At 44.4% G+C, this 27,379-nt stretch overlaps 1 pseudogene; it reads right to left on the bottom strand.

Moving 5' to 3' along the window:
• LOC135555014 (high affinity cAMP-specific and IBMX-insensitive 3',5'-cyclic phosphodiesterase 8A-like) overlaps positions 1–27,379 on the bottom strand; it is a 164,622-nt pseudogene that overhangs the window by 55,358 nt on the left and 81,885 nt on the right.

The raw sequence follows: 27,379 nt of genomic DNA, 5'->3' as shown, positions 1-27,379 counted from the left end.
GATGACTGTGTGTGGTGGGGGGATGACTGTGTGTGTGGTGGGGGGATGACTGTGTGTGGTGGGGGATGACTGTGTGTGGTGGGGGATGACTGTGTGTGGTGGGGGATGACTGTGTGTGTGGTGGGGGGATGACTGTGTGTGTGGTGGGGGGATGACTGTGTGTGGTGGGGGATGACTGTGTGTGGTATGGGGATGACTGTGTGTGTGGTGGGGAGATGACTGTGTGTGTGGGGGACTGACTGTGTGTGGTGGGGGGATGACTGTGTGTGGTGGGGGGATGACTGTGTGTGGTGGGGGATGACTGTGTGTGGGTGGGGGATGACTGTGTGTGGCGGGGGATGACTGTGTGTGGTGGGGGGATGACTGTGTGGGTGGGGGTGACTGTGTGTGGTGGGGGGATGACTGTGTGTGGTGGGGGGATGACTGTGTGTGGGTGGGGGGGGGATTGACTGTGTGTGGTGGGGGTTGACTGTGTGTGGTGGGGGGATGACTGTGTGTGGTGGGGGGATGACTGTGTGTGGTGGGGATGACTGTGTGTGGTGGGGGTTGACTGTGTGTGTGTGGGGGGATGACTGTGTGTGGTGGGGGATGACTGTGTGTGTGGTCGGGGGATGACTGTGTGTGTGGTGGGGGATGACTGTGTGTGTGGTGGGGGGATGACTGTGTGTGGTGGGGGGATGACTGTGTGTGGTGGGGGGATGACTGTGTGTGGCGGGGGATGACTGTGTGTGGTGGGGGGATGACTGTGTGTGGTGGGGGGATGACTGTGTGTGGTGGGGGATTGACTGTGTGTGGTGGGGGATTGACTGTGTGTGGTATGGGATGACTGTGTGTGTGGTGGGGGGGGATGACTGTGTGTGGTGGGGGGATGACTGTGTGTGGTGGGGGATGACTGTGTGTGGTGGGGGATGACTGTGTGTGGTGGGGGATGACTGTGTGTGTGGTGGGGGATGACTGTGTGTGTGGTGGGGGGATGACTGTGTGTGGTGGGGGGATGACTGTGTGTGGTATGGGGATGACTGTGTGTGTGGTGGGGGATGACTGTGTGTGGTGGGGGGATGACTGTGTGTGGTGGGGGGATGACTGCGTGTGGTGGGTGGATGACTGTGTGTGGTGGGGGGATGACTGTGTGTGGTGGGGGGATGACTGTGTGTGGTGGTGGGGGGATGACTGTGTGTGGTGGGGGGATGACTGTGTGTGTGGGGGGATGACTGTGTGTGGCGGGGGGATGACTGTGTGTGGTGGGGGGATGACTGTGTGTGGTGGGGGGTGACTGTGTGTGGTGGGGGGATGACTGTGTGTGGTGGGGGGATGACTGTGTGTGGTGGGGGATTGACTGTGTGTGGTGGGGGTTGACTGTGTGTGGTGGGGGGATGACTGTGTGTGTGGGGGGATGACTGTGTGTGGTGGGGGGATGACTGTGTGTGGTGGGGGGGTTGACTGTGTGTGTGGTGGGGGGATGACTGTGTGTGGTGGGGGATGACTGTGTGTGGTGGGGGGATGACTGTGTGTGGTGGGGGGATGACTGTGTGTGTGGTGGGGGATGACTGTGTGTGTGGTGGGGGGATGACTGTGTGTGTGGTGGGGGGATGACTGTGTGTGTGGGGGGATGACTGTGTGTGGTGGGGGATGACTGTGTGTGTGGTGGGGGGATGACTGTGTGTGGTGGGGGGATGACTGTGTGTGTGGTGGGGGATGACTGTGTGTGTGGTGGGGGGATGACTGTGTGTGTGGTGGGGATGACTGTGTGTGTGGTGGGGGATGACTGTGTGTGTGGTGGGGGGATGACTGTGTGTGGTGGGGGGATGACTGTGTGTGGTGGGGGGGGATGACTGTGTGTGTGTGGGGGGATGACTGTGTGTGTGGTGGGGGATGACTGTGTGTGGTGGGGGATTGACTGTGTGTGGTGGGGGGATGACTGGTGTGGTGGGGGGATGACTGTGTGTGGTGGGGGGATGACTGTGTGTGGTGGGGGGATGACTGTGTGTGGGTGGGGGATGACTGTGTGTGTGTGGGGGTTGACTGTGTGTGGGTGGGGGGATGACTGTGTGGTGGTGGGGGGATTGATTGTGTGTGGTGGGGGGATGACTGTGTGTGGTGGGGGATGACTGTGTGTGGTGGGGGGATGACTGTGTGTGGTGGGGGGATGACTGTGTGTGTGGTGGGGGGATGACTGTGTGTGGTGGGGGTGACTGTGTGTGGTGGGGGTGACTGTGTGTGGTGGGGGGATGACTGTGTGTGGTGGGGGGTTGACTGTGTGTGGTGGGGGGATGACTGTGTGTGGTGGGGGGTTGACTGTGTGTGGTGGGGGTTGACTGTATGGAGGGGGATGACTGTGTGTGTGGTGGGGGGATGACTGTGTGTGGTGGGGGGATGACTGCGTGTGTGTGTGTGTGTGTGTGTGAGTGTGTGTGTGTGTGTGTGTGTGTGTGTTGGTGTGTGTTGGTGTGTTGGCGTGTGTTTCACTCACCCTATTAAAGCCAGATTTGATAAGGGGCATCACCGAGGCCTCCTCCCTGTCCGGCCTACAACAGCAAACACCAAAAAGATCAACAAAACCATTCAGATAAAAATTTATCAACAAAACCTCTCCAGAACAAAAGGTCTGTGTGGACAGATACAATATGACAAGTTCCATACAACTCTCTGAACTGATCAATACAGACTGGTATATAGATGAGACTATGATCATAGTGACTGGTATATAGATGAGACTATGATCATAGTGACTGGTATATAGATGGAGACTATGATCATAGTGACTGGTATATAGATGGAGACTATGATCATAGTGACTGGTATATAGATGGAGACTATGATCATAGTGACTGGTATATAGATGAGACTATGATCATAGTGACTGGTATATAGATGGAGACTATGATCATAGTGACTGGTATATAGATGAGACTATGATCATAGTGACTGGTATATAGATGGAGACTATGATCATAGTGACTGGTATATAGATGAGACTATGATCATAGTGACTGGTATATAGATGAGACGATGATCATAGTGACTGGTATATAGATGGAGACTATGATCATAGTGACTGGTATATAGATGGAGACTATGATCATAGTGACTGGTATATAGATGGAGACTATGATCATAGTGACTGGTATATAGATGAGACTATGATCATAGTGACTGGTATATAGATGGAGACTATGATCATAGTGACTGGTATATAGATGGAGACTATGATCATAGTGACTGGTATATAGATGAGACTATGATCATAGTGACTGGTATATAGATGGAGACTATGATCATAGTGACTGGTATATAGATGAGACTATGATCATAGTGACTGGTATATAGATGGAGACTATGATCATAGTGACTGGTATATAGATGAGACTATGATCATAGTGACTGGTATATAGATGGAGACTATGATCATAGTGACTGGTATATAGATGAGACTATGATCATAGTGACTGGTATATAGATGGAGACTATGATCATAGTGACTGGTATATAGATGGAGACTATGATCATAGTGACTGGTATATAGATGGAGACTATGATCATAGTGACTGGTATATAGATGAGACTATGATCATAATGACTGGTATATAGATGGAGACTATGATCATAGTGACTGGTATATAGATGAGACTATGATCATAGTGACTGGTATATAGATGGAGACTATGATCATAGTGACTGGTATATAGATGGAGACTATGATCATAGTGACTGGTATATAGATGGAGACTATGATCATAGTGACTGGTATATAGATGGAGACTATGATCATAGTGACTGGTATATAGATGGAGACTATGATCATAGTGACTGGTATATAGATGGAGACTATGATCATAGTGACTGGTATACAGATGGAGACTATCAGGACATAGAGGAGGGAGCGGAGGGAAACATACCTTTTTACTACAGCGACTATCACAGTGTTTTCTGAAGAGGTCACCGCCCTGATGGACCTGAAGGGAAAACAAAGACACACATTTATCATTTAGCTAGAAAACATACCAAAGAGCCATCAAATCAATGGAGCAGGCCTAGACCTTCTGGTGCAGCTCTGATTCTCCCAGACCAAAGCTCTGTGTGCAGGATTGGTGCAGCTCCGTGAGCAGGCCTAGGCCCTGTGGTGCAGCTCTATGAGCAGGCCTAGGCCCTGTGGTGCAGCTCTATGAGCAGGCCTAGGCCCTGTGGTGCAACTCCATGAGCAGGTCTAGACCCTATGGTGCAGCTCTGATTCTCCCAGACCAAAGCTCTGTGTGCAGGACTGGGGCAGCTCTGTGAACAGTCCTCGGCCCTGTGGTGCAGCTCTGTGAGCAGGCCTAGGCCCTGTGGTGCAGCTCCGTGAGCAGGCCTAGGCCCTGTGGTGCAGCTCCGTGAGCAGGCCTAGGCCCTGTGGTGTAGCTCCACAAGCAGATCTTGGCCCAGTGAAAGAATGCAGTGTAGCAGTCGTGGTCATCTGGATGTGGTTTCTCTTCAGCCAGTCACCATAAAGAAGCTTTAGTTCTCCACAGAGAGCCCTGCGTGTACACTGAACCTATAGACTGGCCAAGATGAATAAGGTTAACATACAGGCTATGGCCAGAGTCAATTAATGTTTGTAAACTTGTTTTTGGTTTGGGCCCGGGCTAAAGATAGAGTGGTGTGTGGAGGGGGGAGGAGGGGGGGAGTTGTTGCTCGTTGAGAAGGGACCTGACTACACCAGGTAGCAGGGGACTGAGGTCAGGCACACCGCAGAAACTAGAAAACCCATCGTTCCAATTTGGTAAACCCATCCAGTCAGAGAGGATGCTGCATTAGGATGCTGCATTAGGATGCTACATTTCTCTAACACACCAGCATAGTAACACACCAGCATAGTAACACACCAGCATAGTAACATAACAGCATAGTAACACACCAGCATAGTAACACACCAGCATAGTAACACACCAGCATAGTAACACACCAGCATAGTAACACACCAGCATAGTAACACACCAGGATAGTAACACACCAGCATAGTAACACACCAGCATAGTAACACACCAGCATAGTAACACACCAGCATAGTAACACACCAGCATAGTAACACACCAGCATAGTAACACACCAGGATAGTAACACACCAGCATAGTAACACACCAGCATAGTAACACACCAGCATAGTAACACACCAGCATAGTAACACACCAGGATAGTAACACACCAGCATAGTAACACACCAGCATAGTAACACACCAGCATAGTAACACACCAGCATAGTAACACACCAGCATAGTAACACACCAGCATAGTAACATAACAGCATAGTAACACACCAGCATAGTAACACACCAGCATAGTAACACACCAGCATAGTAACACACCAGCATAGTAACACACCAGCATAGTAACACACCAGCATAGTAACATAACAGCATAGTAACACACCAGCATAGTAACACACCAGCATAGTAACACACCAGCATAGTAACACACCAGCATAGTAACTCACCAGCATAGTAACACACCAGCATAGTTACACACCAGCATAGTAACACACCAGCATAGTAACACACCAGCATAGTAACACACCAGCATAGTAACACACCAGCATAGTAACACACCAGCATAGTAACACACCAGCATAGTAACACACCAGCATAGTAACACACCAGCATAGTAACACACCAGCATAGTAACACACCAGCATAGTAACACACCAGCATAGTAACACACCAGCATAGTTACACACCAGCATAGTAACACACCAGCATAGTAACACACCAGCATAGTAACACACCAGCATAGTAATATAACAGCATAGTAACACACCAGCATAGTAACACACCATCATAGTAACACACCAGCATAGTAACACACCAGCATAGTAACACACCAGCATAGTAACACACCAGCATAGTTACACACCAGCATAGTAACACACCAGCATAGTAACACACCAGCATAGTAACACACCAGCATAGTAATATAACAGCATAGTAACACACCAGCATAGTAACACACCATCATAGTAACACACCAGCATAGTAACACACCAGCATAGTAACACACCAGCATAGTAACACACAGGCATAGTAACATACCAGCATAGTAACACACCAGCATAGTAACACACCAGCATAGTAACACACCAGCATAGTAACACACCAGCATAGTAACATAACAGCATAGTAACACACCAGCATAGTAACACACCAGCATAGTAACACACCAGCATAGTAACACACCAGCATAGTAACACACCAGCATAGTTACACACCAGCATAGTAACACACCAGCATAGTAACACACCAGCATAGTAACACACCAGCATAGTAACACACCAGCATAGTAATATAACAGCATAGTAACACACCAGCATAGTAACACACCATCATAGTAACACACCAGCATAGTAACACACCAGCATAGTAACACACCAGCATAGTAACACACAGGCATAGTAACATACCAGCATAGTAACATACCAGCATAGTAACACACCAGCATAGTAACACACCAGCATAGTAACACACCAGCATAGTAACACACCAGCATAGTAACATAACAGCATAGTAACACACCAGCATAGTAACACACCAGCATAGTAACACACCAGCATAGTAACACACCAGCATAGTAACACACAGGCATAGTAACATACCAGCATACTAACACACAGGCATAGTAACACACCAGCATAGTAACACACCAGCATAGTAACACAACAGCATAGTAACACACCAGCATAGTAACACACAGGCATAGTAACACAACAGCATAGCAACACACCAGCATAGTAACATACCAGCATAGTAACAAACCAACATACCGTAACACACCAGCAAAGTAACACACCAGCATAGTAACACACCAGCATAGTAACACACCAGCATAGTAACACACAGGCATAGTAACATACCAGCATAGTAACATACCAGCATAGTAACATACAAGCATAGTAACACACCAGCATAGTAACACACCAGCAGAGTAACACACCAGCAGAGTAACACACAGGCATAGTAACATACCAGCATAGTAACACACAGGCATAGTAACATACCAGCATAGTAACATACCAGCATTGTAACATACCAGCATAGTAACACACCAGCAGAGTAACACACAGGCATAGTAACATAACAGCATAGTAACATAACAGCATAGTAACACACCAGCATAGTAACACACGGGCATAGTGGCCAACCAGCATAGCAACACACCAGCATAGTAACCAACCAGCATAGCAACACACCAGCATAGTAACACACCAGTATAGCAACACACCAGCATAGTAACACACCAGCATAGTAACATACCAGCATAGTAACACACAGGCATAGTAACACACCAGCATAGTAACACACCAGCATAGTAACATACCAGCATAGTAACAAACCAACATAGTAACATATCAGCATAGTAACACACAGGCATAGTAACATACCAGCATAGTAACATACCAGCATAGTAACATACCAGCATAGCAACATACCAGCATAGTAACACACCAGCATAGTAACACACCAGCATAGTAACACACCAGCATAATAACATAACAGCATAGTAACATAACAGCATAGTAACACACCAGCATAGTAACACACCAGCATAGTAACACACCAGCATAGTAACACACCAGCATAGTAACACACCAGGATAGTAACACACCAGCATAGTAACACACCAGCATAGTAACACACCAGCAACTGATATAACAAGGTAGCATATCAGCATATACCTAACCTACTGATATAACATACCAGCATATACAGTGCCTTATGCAAAGTATTCGGCCCCTTGAACTTTGCGACCTTTTGCCACATTTCAGGCTTCAAACATAAAGATATAAAACTGTATTTTTTTGTGAAGAATCAACAACAAGTGGGACACAATCATGAAGTGGAACGACATTTATTGGATATTTCAAACTTTTTTAACAAATCAAAAACTGAAAAATTGGGCGTGCAAAATTATTCAGCCCTTTTACTTTCAGTGCAGCAAACTCTCTCCAGAAGTTCAGTGAGGATCTCTGAATGATCCAATGTTGACCTAAATGACTAATGATGATAAATACAATCCACCTGTGTGTAATCAAGTCTCCGTATAAATGCACTTGCACTGTGATAGTCTCTGAGGTCCGTTAAAAGCGCAGATAGCATCATGAAGAACAAGGAACACACCAGGCAGGTCCGAGATACTGTTGTGAAGAAGTTTAAAGCCGGATTTGGATACAAAAAGATTTCCCAAGCTTTAAACATCCCAAGGAGCACTGTGCAAGCGATAATATTGAAATGGAAGGAGTATCAGACCACTGCAAATCTACCAAGACCTGGCCGTCCCTCTAAACTTTCAGCTCATACAAGGAGAAGACTGATCAGAGATGCAGCCAAGAGGCCCATGATCACTCTGGATGAACTGCAGAGATCTACAGCTGAGGTGGGAGACTCTGTCCATAGGACAACAATCAGTCGTATATTGCACAAATCTTGCCTTTATGGAAGAGTGGCAAGAAGAAAGCCATTTCTTAAAGACATCCATAAAAAGTGTCGTTTAAAGTTTGCCACAAGCCACCTGGGAGACACACCAAACATGTGGAAGAAGGTGCTCTGGTCAGATGAAACCAAAATTGAACTTTTTGGCAACAATGCAAAATGTTATGTTTGGCGTAAAAGCAACACCCTGAACACACCATACCCACTGTCAAACATGGTGGTGGCAGCATCATGGTTTGGGCCTGCTTTTCTTCAGCAGGGACAGGGAAGATGGTTAACATTGATGGGAAGATGGATGGAGCCAAATACAGGACCATTCTGGAAGAAAACATGATGGAGTCTGCAAAAGACCTGAGACTGGGACGGAGATTTGTCTTCCAACAAGACAATGATCCAAAACATAAAGCAAAATCTACAATGGAATGGTTCAAAAATAAACATATCCAGGTGTTAGAATGGCCAAGTCAAAGTCCAGACCTGAATCCAATCGAGAATCTGTGGAAAGAACTGAAAACTGCTGTTCACAAATGCTCTCCATCCAACCTCACTGAGCTCGAGCTGTTTTGCAAGGAGGAATGGGAAAAAATGTCAGTCTCTCGATGTGCAAAACTGATAGAGACATACCCCAAGCGACTTACAGCTGTCATCGCAGCAAAAGGTGGCGCTACAAAGTATTAACTTAAGGGGGCTAAATAATTTTGCACACCCAATTTTTCAGTTTTTGATTTGTTAAAAAAGTTTGAAATATCCAATAAATGTCGTTCCACTTCATGATTGTGTCCCACTTGTTGTTGATTCTTCACAAAAAATACAGTTTTATATCTTTATGTTTGAAGCCTGAAATGTGGCAAAAGGTCGCAAAGTTCAAGGGGGCCGAATACTTTCGCAAGGCACTGTACCTAACCTACTGATATAAGATACCAGCATATACCTAACCTACTGATATAACAAGGTAACATACCAGCATATACCTAACCTACTGATATAACATACCAGCATATACCTAACCTACTGATATAACAAGGTAACATACCAGCATATACCTAACCTACTGATATAACATACCAGCATATACCTAACCTACTGATATAACAAGGTAACATACCAGCATATACCTAACCTACTGATATAACATACCAGCATATACCTAACCTACTGATATAACATACCAGCATATACCTAACCTACTGATATAACATACCAGCATATACCTAACCTACTGATATAACATACCAGCATATACCTAACCTACTGATATAACATACCAGCATATACCTAACCTACTGATATAACATACCAGCATATACCTAACCTACTGATATAACATATCAGCATATACCTAACCTACTGATATAACATACCAGCATATACCTAACCTACTGATATAACAAGGTAACATACCAGCATATACCTAACCTACTGATATAACATACCAGCATATACCTAACCTACTGATATAACATACCAGCATATACCTAACCTACTGATATAACAAGGTAACGTACCAGCATATACCTAACCTACTGATATAACATACCAGCATATACCTAACCTACTGATATAACATACCAGCATATACCTAACCTACTGATATAACATACCAGCATATACCTAACCTACTGATATAACATACCAGCATATACCTAACCTACTGATATAACATATCAGCATATACCTAACCTACTGATATAACATATCAGCATATACCTAACCTACTGATATAACATACCAGCATATACCTAACCTACTGATATAACAAGGTAACATACCAGCATATACCTAACCTACTGATATAACAAGGTAACCTACCAGCATATACCTAACCTACTGATATAACAAGGTAACGTACCAGCATATACCTAACCTACTGATATAACATACCAGCATATACCTAACCTACTGATATAACATACCAGCATATACCTAACCTACTGATATAACATACCAGCATATACCTAACCTACTGATATAACATACCAGCATATACCTAACCTACTGATATAACATACCAGCATATACCTAACCTACTGATATAACGTACCAGCATATACCTAACCTACTGATATAACATACCAGCATATACCTAACCTACTGATATAACAAGGTAACATACCAGCATATACCTAACCTACTGATATAACAAGGTAACATACCATCATATACCTAACCTACTGATATAACATACCAGCATATACCTAACCTACTGATATAACATACCAGCATATACCTAACCTACTGATATAACGTACCAGCATATACCTAACCTACTGATATAACATACCAGCATATACCTAACCTACTGATATAACAAGGTAACATACCAGCATATACCTAACCTACTGATATAACAAGGTAACATACCAGCATATACCTAACCTACTGATATAACATACCAGCATATACCTAACCTACTGATATAACATACCAGCATATACCTAACCTACTGATATAACGTACCAGCATATACCTAACCTACTGATATAACAAGGTAACATACCAGCATATACCTAACCTACTGATATAACATACCAGCATATACCTAACCTACTGATATAACAAGGTAACGTACCGGCATAGTGATTCAGCGTCGAAGTATCTGGAATGTCTGTGGTCGATGATGACGAGGTCGTGGTGCTTTTCCTGGAAACACTCCAGCGCTGCCTCTGGCGTCCTCGCCACGTTACACCTGAAGTTGGCCTTCTCACACGCCCAGCAGAACCCATTATTCTGGCTGTCCTCTTTGGCAAATACTAACAGTACCTGTAAGGGGAGAGGTTAGGGGTTAAAGGTCAAATACTAACTGTACCTGTAAGGGGAGAGGTTAAATGTCAAATACTAACAGTACCTGTAAGGGGAGAGGTTAAATGTCAAATACTAACAGTACCTGTAAGGGGAGAGGTTAGAGGTTAAATGTCAAATACTAACAGTACATGTAAGGGGAGAGGTTAGAGGTTAAATGTCAAATACTAACTGTACCTGTAAGGGGAGAGGTTAGGGGTTAAAGGTCAAATACTAACAGTACCTGTAAGGGGAGAGGTTAAAGGTTAAATACTAACTGTACCTGTAATGGGAGAGGTTAAAGGTTAAATACTAACTGTACCTGTAATGGGAGAGGTTAAAGGTTAAAGGTGAAATACTAACTGTACCTGTAAAGGGAGAGGTTAAAGGTTAAATACTAACTGTACCTGTAAGGGGAGAGGTTAAAGGTTAAATACTAACTGTAGCTGTAAGGGGAGAGGTTAAAGGTGAAATACTAACTGTACCTGTAATGGGAGACACTGTGCGCACACACAACCACACACAGTCAGTGAGTGTGAACATACACCCTCCTACCGAGCAGCATACTTTCACATAACCCCTTGCTTGCGTTAATCCACGGCTTTTAAGTGGCATCTAGGTTTCGCGCGCACACACACACACACACACACACACACACACACACACACACACACACACACACACACACACACACACACACACACACACACACACACACACACACACACAGAGAGAGAGAGAGAGAAGGCAGGTAGCTAGATGAGTCACTGGGCCTAACAGACGTCATCGTGGACCAGTTGGCAGGAGACACAATCAATGTACAGAATGGGAAGTTTGTTCAGCAGTCTCACGGCTTGCATCACAACTGCAAAATTGAGTTAAAGGTACAAAGACGTCTCTCTGTTCACTTACAGTCCAGGAGGCCAGGAGCTAGGAGGCTAGGAGGCTAGGAGCTAGGAGGCCAGTAGGTAGGAGGCCAGGAGTTAGGAGGCCAGGAGCTAGGAGGCTAGGAGCTAGGAGGCTAGGAGCTAGGAGGCCAGCAGCTAGGAGGCCAGGAGCTAGGAGGCCAGGAGTTAGGCTAGGAGCTAGGAGGACAGGAGCTAGGAGGCCAGGAGCTAGGAGGCCAGGAGCTAGGAGGCCAGGAGTTAGGAGACTAGGAGCTAGGAGGACAGGAGGCCAGGAGCTAGGAGGCCAGGAGTTAGGAGGCTAGGAGGCTAGGAGGCCAGGAGCTAGGAGGCCAGGAGTCAGGAGGCTAGGAGCTAGGAGGACAGGAGGCCAGGAGCTTGGAGGCCGGGAGCTAGGAGGCCAGGAGCTAGGAGGCCAGGAGCTAGGAGGCCAGGAGCTAGGAGGCCAGGAGCTAGGAGGCCAGGAGCTAGGAGGACAGGAGCTAGGAAGCCAGGAGCGAGGAGGCTAGGAGCTAGGAGGTCAAATATTTGTCAAACACCTATTTTTCAGTGGCAAATGATGGCAGTGGCAATTGATGAGACTATAACAGACAAGAAATTCTTTACAAAAATGATTTTTCATTTCAGTTCACTAAAACAAGACAAAATTATCTTTGTGACTAAAATCTGACTACTACGTGGACTGGATAACAGTTTTTTTGAAAAGATTGAAAGCTTTTTAGTAATAAGCACAATTAATATTAGCAGAACAGATGCAAAGCGCAGCTATAGTTCAGCAGTGGGAAGGATGCATCAAACCCAGCATCAAACCCAGCACACACAGACTCAGCTGGTGAGCTGCAGGGGAGAAAGAGATGAGTGTGGGAAGACAGGCAGACTGGCTCCGCCTCCGATTATACCCATCTCGCAGGCGACTTTCTTAGTTCACCTTTTAGCTAATAACTAGTCATCAGCAGCCTTCTAGTTAGCTCCCCTTTGTCTGGAGCTGCTTCAGGAAATTAAAAACAATATCAGCATTGAGTTTAATAGTAAAACAACAGTCGAGCTATGTTTTTCTCTCCCTTGAATAGGTTACAGAAAAGTAGGCTGTCTGAAATTATAGTCTGGCCCTCCCAGTTTTCCCTCTGCATTTCATATACAGGATCCTTAGCCAACGTAGCCAAGTCTCCTTCTTTTCCTCAGAAAAAAACGTCTTGATTCGAACCGGCGCTACGTTTGTTTTCTTTCTATAGTTTATTTCTTTAGGCTAAAACCTTGTTCAGTCATGTTACCTCATTAACTAGCTATAGCTAACAACCTGGGGCGTGTTCAGTTGGACGCAACGTTTAGATAGAAATATGCTATGAAGAATAAACATGCCGATCTGACATGTTGTATAAGGAATAAAAACGTCTCTATTCAAGGAATTTCTATCTACAACGTTCGAGAAAGTTTTACAACTTGGCCTTGGTAACATTACCAGTAGCCTACTGAGTGTAGCCATGGTAACATTACCAGTAGCCTACTGAGTGTAGCCATGGTAACATTACCAGTAGCCTACTGAACATAGCCATGGTAACACAATATCTGACTGGGTTAATAACTCCTCTATATCTGAATGGGTTAATAACTCCTCTATATCTGACTTGGTTAATAACTCCTCTATATCTGACTGGGTTAATAACTCCTCTATATCTGACTTGGTTAATAACTCCTCTATATCTGACTGGGTTAATAACTCCTCTATATCTGACTTGGTTAATAACTCCTCTATATCTGATTTGGTTAATAACTCCTCTATATCTGACTGGGTAAATAACTCCTCTATATCTGACTGGGTTAATAACTCCTCTGACGGTAAATAACTCCTCTATATCTGACTGGGTTAATAACTCCTCTGACGGTTAATAACCCCTCTATACCTGACTGGGTTAATAACTCCTCTATATCTGACTGGGTAAATAACTCCTCTGACTGGGTTAATAACCCCTCTATATCTGACTGGGTAAATAACTCCTCTATATCTGACTGGGTAAATAACTCCTCTATATCTGACTGGGTAAATAACTCCTCTATATCTGACTGGGTAAATAACTCCTCTATATCTGACTGGGTTAATAACTCCTCTATATCTGACTGGGTTAATAACTCCTCTATATCTGACTGGGTTAATACCTCCTCTATCTCTGACTGGGTTAATAACTCCTCTATATCTGACTGGGTTAATAACTCCTCTATATCTGACTGGGTTAATAACTCCTCTGACTGGGTTAATAACTCCTCTGACTGGGTTAATAACTCCTCTATATCTGACTGGGTTAATAACTCCTCTATATCTGACTGGGTTAATAACTCCTCTATATCTGACTGGGTTAATAACTCCTCTGACTGGGTTAATAACTCCTCTATATCTGACTGGGTTAATAACCCCTCTATATCTGACTGGGTTAATAACTCCTCTGACTGGGTTAATAACTCCTCTGACTGGGTTAATAACTCCTCTATATCTGACTGGGTTAATAACTCCTCTATATCTGACTGGATTAATAACTCCTCTATATCTGACTGGGTTAATAACTCCTCTGACTGGCTTAATAACTCCTCTATATCTGACTGGGTTAATAACTCCTCTATATCTGACTGGGTTAATAACTCCTCTATATCTGACTGGGTTAATAACTCCTCTATATCTGACTGGGTTAATAACTCCTCTATATCTGACTGGGTTAATAACTCCTCTGACTGGGTTAATAACTCCTCTATATCTGACTGGGTTAATAACTCCTCTATATCTGACTGGGTTAATAACTCCTCTATATCTGACTGGGTTAATAACTCCTCTGACTGGGTTAATAACTCCTCTATATCTGACTGGGGAAAATAACTCCTCTATATCTGACTGGGTTAATAACTCCTCTATATCTGACTGGGTTAATAACTCCTCTATATCTGACTGGGTTAATAACTCCTCTATATCTGACTGGGTTAATAACTCCTCTGACTGGGTTAATAACTCCTCTATATCTGACTGGGTTAATAACTCCTCTATATCTGACTGGGTTAATAACCCCTCTATATCTGACTGGGTTAATAACCCCTCTGACTGGGTTAATAACTCCTCTATATCTGACTGGTTTAATAACTCCTCTATATCTGACTGGGTTAATAACTCCTCTGACTGGGTTAATAACTCCTCTATATCTGACTGGTTTAATAACTCCTCTATATCTGACTGGGTTAATAACTCCTCTATATCTGACTGGGTTAATAACTCCTCTGACTGGGTTAATAACCCCTCTATATCTGACTGGGTAAATAACTCCTCTATATCTGACTGGGTAAATAACTCCTCTGACTGGGTTAATAACCCCTCTATATCTGACTGGGTAAATAACTCCTCTATATCTGACTGGGTAAATAACTCCTCTATATCTGACTGGGTAAATAACTCCTCTATATCTGACTGGGTAAATAACTCCTCTATATCTGACTGGGTTAATAACTCCTCTATATCTGACTGGGTTAATAACTCCTCTATATCTGACTGGGTTAATACCTCCTCTATCTCTGACTGGGTTAATAACTCCTCTATATCTGACTGGGTTAATAACTCCTCTATATCTGACTGGGTTAATAACTCCTCTGACTGGGTAAATAACTCCTCTGACTGGGTTAATAACTCCTCTATATCTGACTGGGTTAATAACTCCTCTATATCTGACTGGGTTAATAACTCCTCTATATCTGACTGGGTTAATAACTCCTCTGACTGGGTTAATAACTCCTCTATATCTGACTGGGTTAATAACCCCTCTATATCTGACTGGGTTAATAACTCCTCTGACTGGGTTAATAACTCCTCTGACTGGGTTAATAACTCCTCTATATCTGACTGGGTTAATAACTCCTCTATATCTGACTGGATTAATAACTCCTCTATATCTGACTGGGTTAATAACTCCTCTGACTGGCTTAATAACTCCTCTATATCTGACTGGGTTAATAACTCCTCTATATCTGACTGGGTTAATAACTCCTCTATATCTGACTGGGTTAATAACTCCTCTATATCTGACTGGGTTAATAACTCCTCTATATCTGACTGGGTTGATAACTCCTCTGACTGGGTTAATAACTCCTCTATATCTGACTGGGTTAATAACTCCTCTATATCTGACTGGGTTAATAACTCCTCTATATCTGACTGGGTTAATAACTCCTCTGACTGGGTTAATAACTCCTCTATATCTGACTGGGGAAAATAACTCCTCTATATCTGACTGGGTTAATAACTCCTCTATATCTGACTGGGTTAATAACTCCTCTATATCTGACTGGGTTAATAACTCCTCTATATCTGACTGGGTTAATAACTCCTCTGACTGGGTTAATAACTCCTCTATATCTGACTGGGTTAATAACTCCTCTATATCTGACTGGGTTAATAACCCCTCTATATCTGACTGGGTTAATAACCCCTCTGACTGGGTTAATAACTCCTCTATATCTGACTGGTTTAATAACTCCTCTATATCTGACTGGGTTAATAACTCCTCTGACTGGGTTAATAACTCCTCTATATCTGACTGGTTTAATAACTCCTCTATATCTGACTGGGTTAATAACTCCTCTATATCTGACTGGGTTAATAACTCCTCTATATCTGACTGGGTAAATAACTCCTCTATATCTGACTGGGTTAATAACCCCTCTGACTGGGTTAATAACTCCTCTATATCTGACTGGGTTAATAACTCCTCTATATCTGACTGGGTTAATAACTCCTCTATATCTGACTGGGTAAATAACTCCTCTATATCTGACTGGGTAAATAACTCCTCTATATCTGACTGGGTAAATAACTCCTCTATATCTGACTGGGTTAATAACTCCTCTATATCTGACTGGGTAAATAACTCCTCTATATCTGACTGGGTTAATAACTCCTCTATATCTGACTGGGTTAATAACTTTATTTTGAGTTAATCGGGACCCACTGACTCAGACTTGAGCACTTGGACCAGGACTCGAGCACTGGGACTTGGACTTCAGCCATAGGGACTCGTGACTCAACCATTTATAACTCACTCAGGCATCGACTCGAGCACAGGAGACTTTGGATTCGATTCGGACAGACAGTTAAGGACAGACCGACCAACAGACAGTTAAGGACAGACCGACCAACAGACAGTTAAGGACAGACCGACAGACAGTTAAGGACAGACCGGCAGACTGTTAAGGACAGACCGACAGACAGTTAAGGACAGACCAACAGACAGTTAACCTCTTACACTTATGGTGGCGCTATTTCATTTTTGGAAGAAAAACGTTCCCGTTTTAAACAAGATATTTTGTCACAAAAAGATGCTCGACTATGCATATAATTGCTACTGTTCGAAAGAAAACACTCTGACGTGTCCAGAAATACAAATATCTTCTCTGTGCGTGCCCTTTAACGTGAGCTTCAGGCAAAACCAAGATGACTTGGCATCCAGGAAATGACAAGGATTTTTGAGGCTCTGTCTTTCATGATCTCCTTATATGGCTGTGAACGCAAGAGGAATGAGTCTGCCCTTTCTGTCGTTTCCCCAAGGTGTCTGCAGCATTGTGACGTATTTGTAGGCAGATCGTTGGAAGATTGACCATAAGAGACCACATTTACCACGTGTCCGCCCGGTGTCCTGCGCCGAAATTGGTGCGCAAAAGTCACCTGCCAGTATTTTTCCATGGGGCACAAAGAGAGAAGCAAGCTTCCAAGAACTGCATGTCAATGAAGAGATATGTGAACAAACACCTTGAGGATTGATTCCAAACAACGTTTGCCATGTTTCGATATTATGTAGTTAATCCGGAAAAAGTTTCACGTTGTAGGTTTCACGTTGTAGGTGACTGCATTTTCGGTTCGTTTCGGTAGCCAGGCGCAATGTAGAAAACGGAACGATTTCTCCTACACACAGACGCTTTCAGGAAACACTGCGCATTTGGTATGTGGCTGGGAGTCTCCTCATTGAAAACATCAGAAGCTCTTCAAAGGTAAATGATTTTATTTATTTGGTTATCTGGCTTTTGTGAAAATGTTGCGTGCTACATGCTACACAAAATGCTATGCTAGCTTTGCATACTCTTACACAAATTAGTCAATTTCTATGGTTCGAAAGCATATTTTGAAAATCTGAGATGACAGTGTTGTTAAGAAAAGGCTAAGCTTGAGAGCAAAGGCATTATTTTAATTTTATTTGCGATTTTCAGAAATCGTTAACGTTGCGTTATGCTAATGAGCCTGAGGCTTAGTCACAATCCCGGATCCGGGATGGGGAGTTTCAAGATTAAGGACAGACAGACCGACAGACAGTTAAGGACAGACCGGCAGACTGTTAAGGACAGACCGACAGACAGTTAAGGACAGACCAACAGACAGTTAAGGACAGACAGACCGACAGACAGTTAAGGACAGACCAACAGACAGTTAAGGACAGACAGACCGACAGACAGTTAAGGACAGACCAACAGACAGTTAAGGACAGACAGACCGACAGACAGTTAAGGACAGACCAACAGACAGTCAAGGACAGACAGACAGACAGTTAAGGACAGACAGACAGACAGTTAAGGACAGACAGACAGACAGTTAAGGACAGACAGACAGACAGTTAAGGACAGACCGACAGACAGTTAAGGACAGACAGACAGTTAAGGACAGACCGACAGACAGTTAAGGACAGACCGACAGACAGTTAAGGACAGACAGACAGTTAAGGACAGACCGACAGACAGTTAAGGACAGGCCGACAGACAGTTAAGGACAGACAGACAGACAGTTAAGGACAGACAGACAGACAGTTAAGGACAGACCGACAGACAGTTAAGGACAGACAGACAGTTAAGGACAGACCGACAGACAGTTAAGGACAGGCCGACAGACAGTTAAGGACAGACAGACAGAGAAAGAAAGACAAAAGACAAGGCATTTAGTTGACTAAAATGTCCCCACTGTTTTCGTCATTTTGACAATAACTAGAGTAAATCATTATTCAAAATACAAAAATGTGACTAAGACTTAAGGATATTTAAGACAAAATGACTAAGACTAGACTAAATCTAAAAAAAAGAGTGGCAAAATGAACACTGGTGCGTGCGTAGTTGGGATGGCGGGATTTGCTGATTCATCAAGATGAATTGTCTGGCTTTAGTCACACTAACCCTTCACCTCATCCAGTCTCCTCTCTGACCAAATCAGGACACATCAGAGCACACAGGGGTTTCTCCTACGCACAGATCTACGATCAGCTTCAGCTTCCCCATCCTAACCTTAATCATTAGTGGGGGGAAATGCATCCTACTCTTACCAGGGCCCCTCTGGGCTCCAAGAAGGCCCAGCTAGCTAGCTAGCCTAGCATAATATTTATTTGAACCATATTCCATTTAAAAAGGCCCAGTTTGCCTAGCCTTACCAAAGATGATCTATTATATTGACAAGATAGCCGAGTGACCGCTGTAACAATACATGTCTTCAAAAATGGAAGGCAGGAGGAAGGAGGCAAAATCAGGTGGAACCATTCTAGCCAATGAGAGGTTGGATACGCGTGTGAACAGCAAGCACAACTCCAACATAGAGTTATTTTTTTCAAAGTTTGAGAAATACCACATGCGTCCACTTATATCAGTGCACCCGTAACAACCAAACCATTACGTAACATCTATTAGATCAAATAAACCTTAATAAACCTTTTTTGTTGACCAAATTCTCGCTTCAACCTCTTCCTCTCTGGCCTTACCTAGCCCAGCGCTAACACAAATAACTTTCTACTGAGGTCTAGCTAGCCTAGCTTAAACTAGCCTAACACAAACCATATTCCACCAAGGCCCAGCTACGTAGTCTAGCCTAGGCTAACACAAATCACATTCCGCTTAGGTCCAGCTAGCCTAGCTTAGCCTAACACAAACCATGTAATTTAGCCTAACACAAACCATATTCCACGTAGGTCCTGCTAGCCTAGCAACACAAATGATATCCACTTACTGTAGGTCCTGCTAGCCTCGTTTAGCACTAACACAAACCATAATCCACTTATCTTCACACCCCTTGTCATTACAGGCAGCATACATAACCCAACTGGTAGATGCATCATCGCAGAGCGATGGAGGCAGCGATGGAGGCAGGAATGCTGTCTGGAATTAGATGACAATTCCACAGTGGCATGTTGTTAGAAAAGTCAACATTCCTGCAGAGCCATGCAGGCAGACAGGAGGATTAGATATAGGTTATGATATAGGTTAGATATAGGTTATGTTATGTGGGCCCAGGCCAGGTCCTCTCAGGTAGACTGCCTACAGACAGACAGACAGACAGACTGCCTACAGACAGACAGACAGACTGCCTACAGACAGACAGACAGACAGACAGACAGACAGACAGACAGACAGACAGACAGACAGACAGACAGACAGACAGAGAGACAGACAGAGCGGTAGGAAAGTTAATTACTGCTAACACAGCTATTCAGACATGGGAAACTGTAGGTAAGGTAAAGCTACTGCTAACACACACACTAGCCTAACTGTAGATAAGGTAAAGCTACTGCTAACACACACACTAGCCTAACTGTATATAAGGCTAAGCTACTTAGCTACTGCTAACACACACACTAGCCTAACTGTAGATAAGGTAAAGCTACTGCTAACACACACACTAGCCTAACTGTATATAAGGCTAAGCTACTTAGCTACTGCTAACACACACACTAGCCTAACTGTATATAAGGCTAAGCTACTTAGCTACTGCTAACACACATTCAGATAGATGGCTAGTGTAGATAGTGGTGGGTGTAAAGCTACTTATTGGGCTCACAAACACACCCATGAACCTTACTCTACAACATACTGATGCAGTACTACGCAAACACACCCATGAACCTTACTCTACAACATACTGATGCAGTACTACGCAAACACACCCATGAACCTTACTCTACAACATACTGATACAGTACTACGCAAACACACCCGTGAACCTTACTCTACAACATACTGATACAGTACTACGCAAACACACCCATGAACCTTACTCTACAACATACTGATGCAGTACTACGCAAACACACCCATGAACCTTACTCTACAACATACTGATACAGTACTACGCAAACACACCCATGAACCTTACTCTACAACATACTGATGCAGTACTACGCAAACACACCCATGAACCTTACTCTACAACATACTGATACAGTACTACGCAAACACACCCATGAACCTTACTCTACAACATACTGATGCAGTACTACGCAAACACACCCATGAACCTTACTCTACAACATACTGATACAATACTACGCAAACACACCCATGAACCTTACTCTACAACATACTGATGCAGTACTACGCAAACACACCCGTGAACCTTACTCTACAACATACTAATACAGTACTACGCAAACACACCCATGAACCTTACTCTACAACATACTGATGCAGTACTACGCAAACACACCCATGAACCTTACTCTACAACATACTGATACAGTACTACGCAAACACACCCATGAACCTTACTCTACAACATACTGATACAGTACTACGCAAACACACCCATGAACCTTACTCTACAACATACTGATACAGTACTATGCAAACAAACCTATTCAGATAGATGTGAAACCTTACCACACAACACAAGATAACCTGCTAACAAACCTATTCAGATAGATGTGAAACCTTACCACACAACACAAGATAACCTGCTAACAAACCTATTCAGATAGATGTGAAACCTTACCACACAACACAAGATAACCTGCTAACAAACCTATTCAGATAGATGTGAAACCTTACCACACAACACAAGATAACCTGCTAACAAACCTATTCAGATAGATGTGAAACCTTACCACACAACACAAGATAACCTGCTAACAAACCTATTCAGATAGATGTGAAACCTTACCTTACACACAACACAAGATAACCTGCTAACAAACCTATTCAGATAGATGTGAAACCTTACCACACAACACAAGATAACCTGCTAACAAACCTATTCAGATAGATGTGAAACCTTACCACACAACACAAGATAACCTGCTAACAAACCTATTCAGATAGATGTGAAACCTTACCACACAACACAAGATAACCTGCTAACAAACCTATTCAGATAGATGTGAAATCTTACCACACAACACAAGATAACCTGCTAACAAACCTATTCAGATAGATGTGAAACCTTACCACACAACACAAGATAACCTGCTAACAAACCTATTCAGATAGATGTGAAACCTTACCACACAACACAAGATAACCTGCTAACAAACCTATTCAGAAGGCAATCATGGGAAATCTACTACTTGTCCTGTCCATTCAGCAGGGTGTAAACGTTGTAGACAACTGATGAAGGCTGGTGTAAACAACTCATTCTAATAAATATAAAAATGATTCTGTAATTTAATGACAGGGACTATAATGTTGCACCTGTAACAGTGACAGAGATGTACCTAATGCTGGAAAACAACAGGAAAACAGTTAGACGTGCCCTCCTCTGTGATTCAGACTTCCTGTAGTAGTTCACTGGATCTGGCACAGCCCTGTGTTTATACCACAGACCAGTCAGACCGTACGTACTGCTAACGTCCTCCCTGAGACCCGATGAAAATGACGCACGCACACACAGGGGCATTCCTGTGCCATTTCAGAAAGTTGCAGGGAAATACGAATTACATTTTGCTTGTCTTATAGTTTACTTGGTCAAATTAATGAGTTTTCTAATACGTTCAATACATTTAGCTGATTTCCTACACAGTTCAATAAATATTTTAATTTAGTTTAATTCCGTTTTAATGAGAGAGAGACATTGAGAGGGATAGAAGGGGAGAGGGAGTGAGGGAGAGAGGGATAGAAGGGGAGAGGGAGTGAGGGAGAGACATCGAGAGGGAAAGAAGGGGAGAGAGTGAGGGAGAGATACATCGAGAGGGAAAGAAGGGGAGAGAGAGTGAGGGAGAGAGACATCGAGAGGGAAAGAAGGGGAGAGAGAGTGAGGGAGAGAGACATCGAGAGGGAAAGAAGGGGAGAGAGAGTGAGGGAGAGAGGGATAGAAGGGGAGAGGGAGTGAGGGAGAGAGACATTGAGAGGGAAAGAAGGGGAGAGGGAGTGAGGGAGAGAGGGATAGAAGGGGAGAGGGAGTGAGGGAGAGAGACATCGAGAGGGAAAGAAGGGGAGAGAGAGTGAGGGAGAGAGACATTGAGAGGGAAAGAAGGGGAGAGAGAGTGAGGGAGAGAGACATCGAGAGGGAAAGAAGGGGAGAGAGAGTGAGGGAGAGAGGGATAGAAGGGGAGAGGGAGTGAGGGAGAGAGACATTGAGAGGGAAAGAAGGGGAGAGGGAGTGAGGGAGAGAGGGATAGAAGGGGAGAGGGAGTGAGGGAGAGAGACATCGAGAGGGAAAGAAGGGGAGAGAGAGTGAGGGAGAGAGGGATAGAAGGGGAGAGGGAGAGAGGGATAGAAGGGGAGAGGGAGTGAGGGAGAGAGACATCGAGAGGGAAAGAAGGGGAGAGAGAGTGAGGGAGAGAGACATCGAGAGGGAAAGAAGGGGAGAGAGAGTGAGGGACAGAGACATTGAGAGGGAAAGAAGGGGAGAGAGAGTGAGGGAGAGAGACATTGAGAGGGAAAGAAGGGGAGAGAGAGTGAGGGAGAGAGACATCGAGAGGAAAGAAGGGGAGAGAGAGTGAGGGAGAGAGGGATAGAAGGGGAGAGGGAGTGAGGGAGAGAGACATTGAGAGGGAAAGAAGGGGAGAGGGAGTGAGGGAGAGAGGGATAGAAGGGGAGAGGGAGTGAGGGAGAGAGACATCGAGAGGGAAAGAAGGGGAGAGAGAGTGAGGGAGAGAGGGGATAGAAGGGGAGAGGGAGTGAGGGAGAGAGACATCGAGAGGGAAAGAAGGGAGAGGGGAGAGAGGGATAGAAGGGGAGAGGGAGTGAGGGAGAGAGACATCGAGAGGGGAAAGAAGGGGAGAGAGAGTGAGGGAGAGAGACATCGAGAGGGAAAGAAGGGGAGAGAGAGAGTGAGGGACAGAGACATTGAGAGGAAAAGAAGGGGAGAGGGAGTGAGGGAGAGAGGGATAGAAGGGGAGAGGGAGTGAGGGAGAGAGACATCGAGGGAAAGAAGGGGAGAGGGAGTGAGGGAGAGAGACATCGAGAGGGAAAGAAGGGGAGAGAGTGAGGAAGAGAGACATCGAGAGGGATAGAAGGAGAGAGAGTGAGGGAGAGAGACATCGAGAGGGAAAGAAGGGGAGAGAGAGTGAGGGAGAGAGACATCGAGAGGGATAGAAGGAGAGAGAGAGAGAGGGAGAGAGACATCGAGAGGGAAAGAAGGGGAGAAAGAATGAGGGAGAGAGACATTGAGAGGGAAAGAAGGAGAGAGAGTGAGGGAGCGAGACATCGAGAGAGAAAGGAGGGAGAGAGAGTGAGTAAGAGTGAGTGAAAGTTGACTTCTACTCCAAACTAGAAATATCTTCTCCTTCTGGTAGATTCAACAGAGTGTGAGGCTCTTCTTTTCTAGGAAGTGTTCTACACCGCTAGCCAGCACCTCCTCTAACCAGGTGTTCTACTCTGCTAGCCAGCACCTCCTCTAACCAGGTGTTCTACTCTGCTAGCCAGCACCTCCTCTAACCAGGTGTTCTACTCTGCTAGCCAGCACCTCCTCTAACCAGGTGTTCTACTCTGCTAGCCAGCACCTCCTCTAACCAGGTGTTCTACTCTGCTAGCCAGCACCTCCTCTAACCAGGTGTTCTACTCCGCTAGCCAGCACCTCCCCTAAACAGGTGTTCTACTCCGCTAGCCAGCACCTCTTCTAACCAGGTTTTTTACTCCGCTAGCCAGCACCTCCCCTAACCAGGTGTTCTACTCTGCTAGCCAGCACCTCCCCTAACCAGGTGTTCTACTCCGCTAGCCAGCACCTCCCCTAACCAGGTGTTCTACTCTGCTAGCCAGCACCTCCCCTAACCAGGTTTTTTACTCCGCTAGCCAGCACCTCCCCTAACCAGGTGTTCTACTCTGCTAGCCAGCACCTCCTCTAACCAGGTGTTCTACTCTGCTAGCCAGCACCTCCTCTAACCAGGTGTTCTACTCTGCTAGCCAGCACCTCCTCTAACCAGGTGTTCTACTCTGCTAGCCAGCACCTCCTCTAACCAGGTGTTCTACTCCGCTAGCCAGCACCTCCCCTAACCAGGTGTTCTACTCCGCTAGCCAGCACCTCCTCTAACCAGGTTTTTTACTCCGCTAGCCAGCACCTCCCCTAACCAGGTGTTCTACTCTGCTAGCCAGCACCTCCTCTAACCAGGTCAACAAAGACATGTCTCACACACTAAGGCTAAACATATTACATGGGGTATTGTGTCTGTGCTAACAAAGGGTCTCGATAGTATAAACTATCGCAAATAGTGTGCGTCAATACTATGGGATGGATCAAATCAACCTGCTTCAGCAACGTCTGGGTCCCAAAAAGCACCCTGTTCCTTATATACAGTATGTACTGCAGGTAATAGGGAGCCATTTGGGACACACCCTTAGTTAGTTGTGAACACGACACACGTCTTACTCTGAACACTTAGAGGAGAGGTTACTTACTCTGAACAATTAGAGGAGAGGTTAATTACTCTGAACACTTAGAGGAGAGGTTAATTACTCTGAACACTTAGAGGAGAAGTTAATTACTCTGAACACTTAGAGGAGAGGTTAATTACTCTGAACACTTAGAGGAGAGGTTAATTACTCTGAACACTTAGAGGAGAAGTTAATTACTCTGAACACTTAGAGGAGAAGTTAATTACTCTGAACACTTAGAGGAGAGGTTAATTACTCTGAACACTTAGAGGAGAGGTTACTTACTCTGAACACTTAGAGGAGAGGTTAATTACTCTGAACACTTAGAGGAGAGGTTAATTACTCTGAACAATTAGAGGAGAGGTTAATTACTCTGAACACTTAGAGGAGAGGTTAATTACTCTGAACACTTAGAGGAGAGGTTAATTACTCTGAACAATTAGAGGAGAGGTTAATTACTCTGAAAACTTAGAGGAGAGGTTAATTACTCTGAACACTTAGAGGAGAGGTTAATTACTCTGAACACTTAGAGGAGAGGTTAATTACTCTGAACACTTAGAGGATAGGTTAATTACTCTGAACACTTAGAGGAGAGGTTAATTACTCTGAACACTTAGAGGAGAGGTTAATTACTCTGAACACTTAGAGGAGAGGTTAATTACTCTGAACACTTAGAGGAGAGGTTAATTACTCTGAACACTTAGAGGAGAGGTTAATTACTCTGAACACTTAGAGGAGAGGTTACTGAGTATTTGTTATTGAGTGTTCTGGAACAATGAACATTCTAAGAATAACACAAGCACTCCAGGAACTAAAATCACCTACAGTGAAAGTTTAAAAATGCCTTCTCACACAGACGCCCCTCCCCTCTCTCACTGGGTCTCTCTCTCTCCTCCCTTCATCCCTCTCTATATTATCCCCCTCACCCCTCTCTGCCCCCCCTCTCTCTCTCTCGTCACCTCACTACTGGATAGTTTAACACTAGACAAAGGAGAGAGCAGAGTGTTTGAGAGATGTAGTATAATGAGCCATTGACCATCGGGCAGAGAATGTCGCACACACACACACACACACACACACACACACACACACACACACACACACACACACACACACACACACACACACATATATAACGTGCATTGTTCATTATAGTATGTCCATAGTGGTTGATGTTTGGCTCTGTTGCCTAGACAACACCAGGGTACGCCACACACAAAGCGTCCATTAACAGTTTCTCTTTCTTCTGTCTGAATGTTTGAAAGGGGGGATTGTTGTCTTAAAGACACTCAATCATTTTCAAATGGGAGATTATAGGCCTTGTTGTTTTGGGGAAAATCACAAAGTTGACCGTTTCCAATCTGATCAGGACATTCAACAGAGGAACCAATAGAAACTCTACCTCAGTTCTCAGTCAGATCTGGACATTCAACAGAGGAACCAATAGAAACTCTACCTCAGGTCTCAGTCAGATCTGGACATTCAACAGAGGAACCAATAGAAACTCTACCTCAGGTCTCAGTCAGATCTGGACATTCAACAGAGGAACCAATAGAAACTCTACCTCAGTTCTCAGTCAGATCTGGACATTCAACAGAGGAACCAATAGAAACTCTACCTCAGTTCTCAGTCAGATCTGGACATTCAACAGAGGAACCAATAGAAACTCTA

Source organism: Oncorhynchus masou, chromosome 2 (genome assembly GCF_036934945.1).
Source record: "Oncorhynchus masou masou isolate Uvic2021 chromosome 2, UVic_Omas_1.1, whole genome shotgun sequence".
NCBI classification, from domain to species: Eukaryota; Metazoa; Chordata; class Actinopteri; order Salmoniformes; family Salmonidae; genus Oncorhynchus; species Oncorhynchus masou.
The sequence above is the reverse complement of the archived record's forward strand: the minus strand, read 5'-3'. Positions and strand labels throughout refer to the sequence as shown.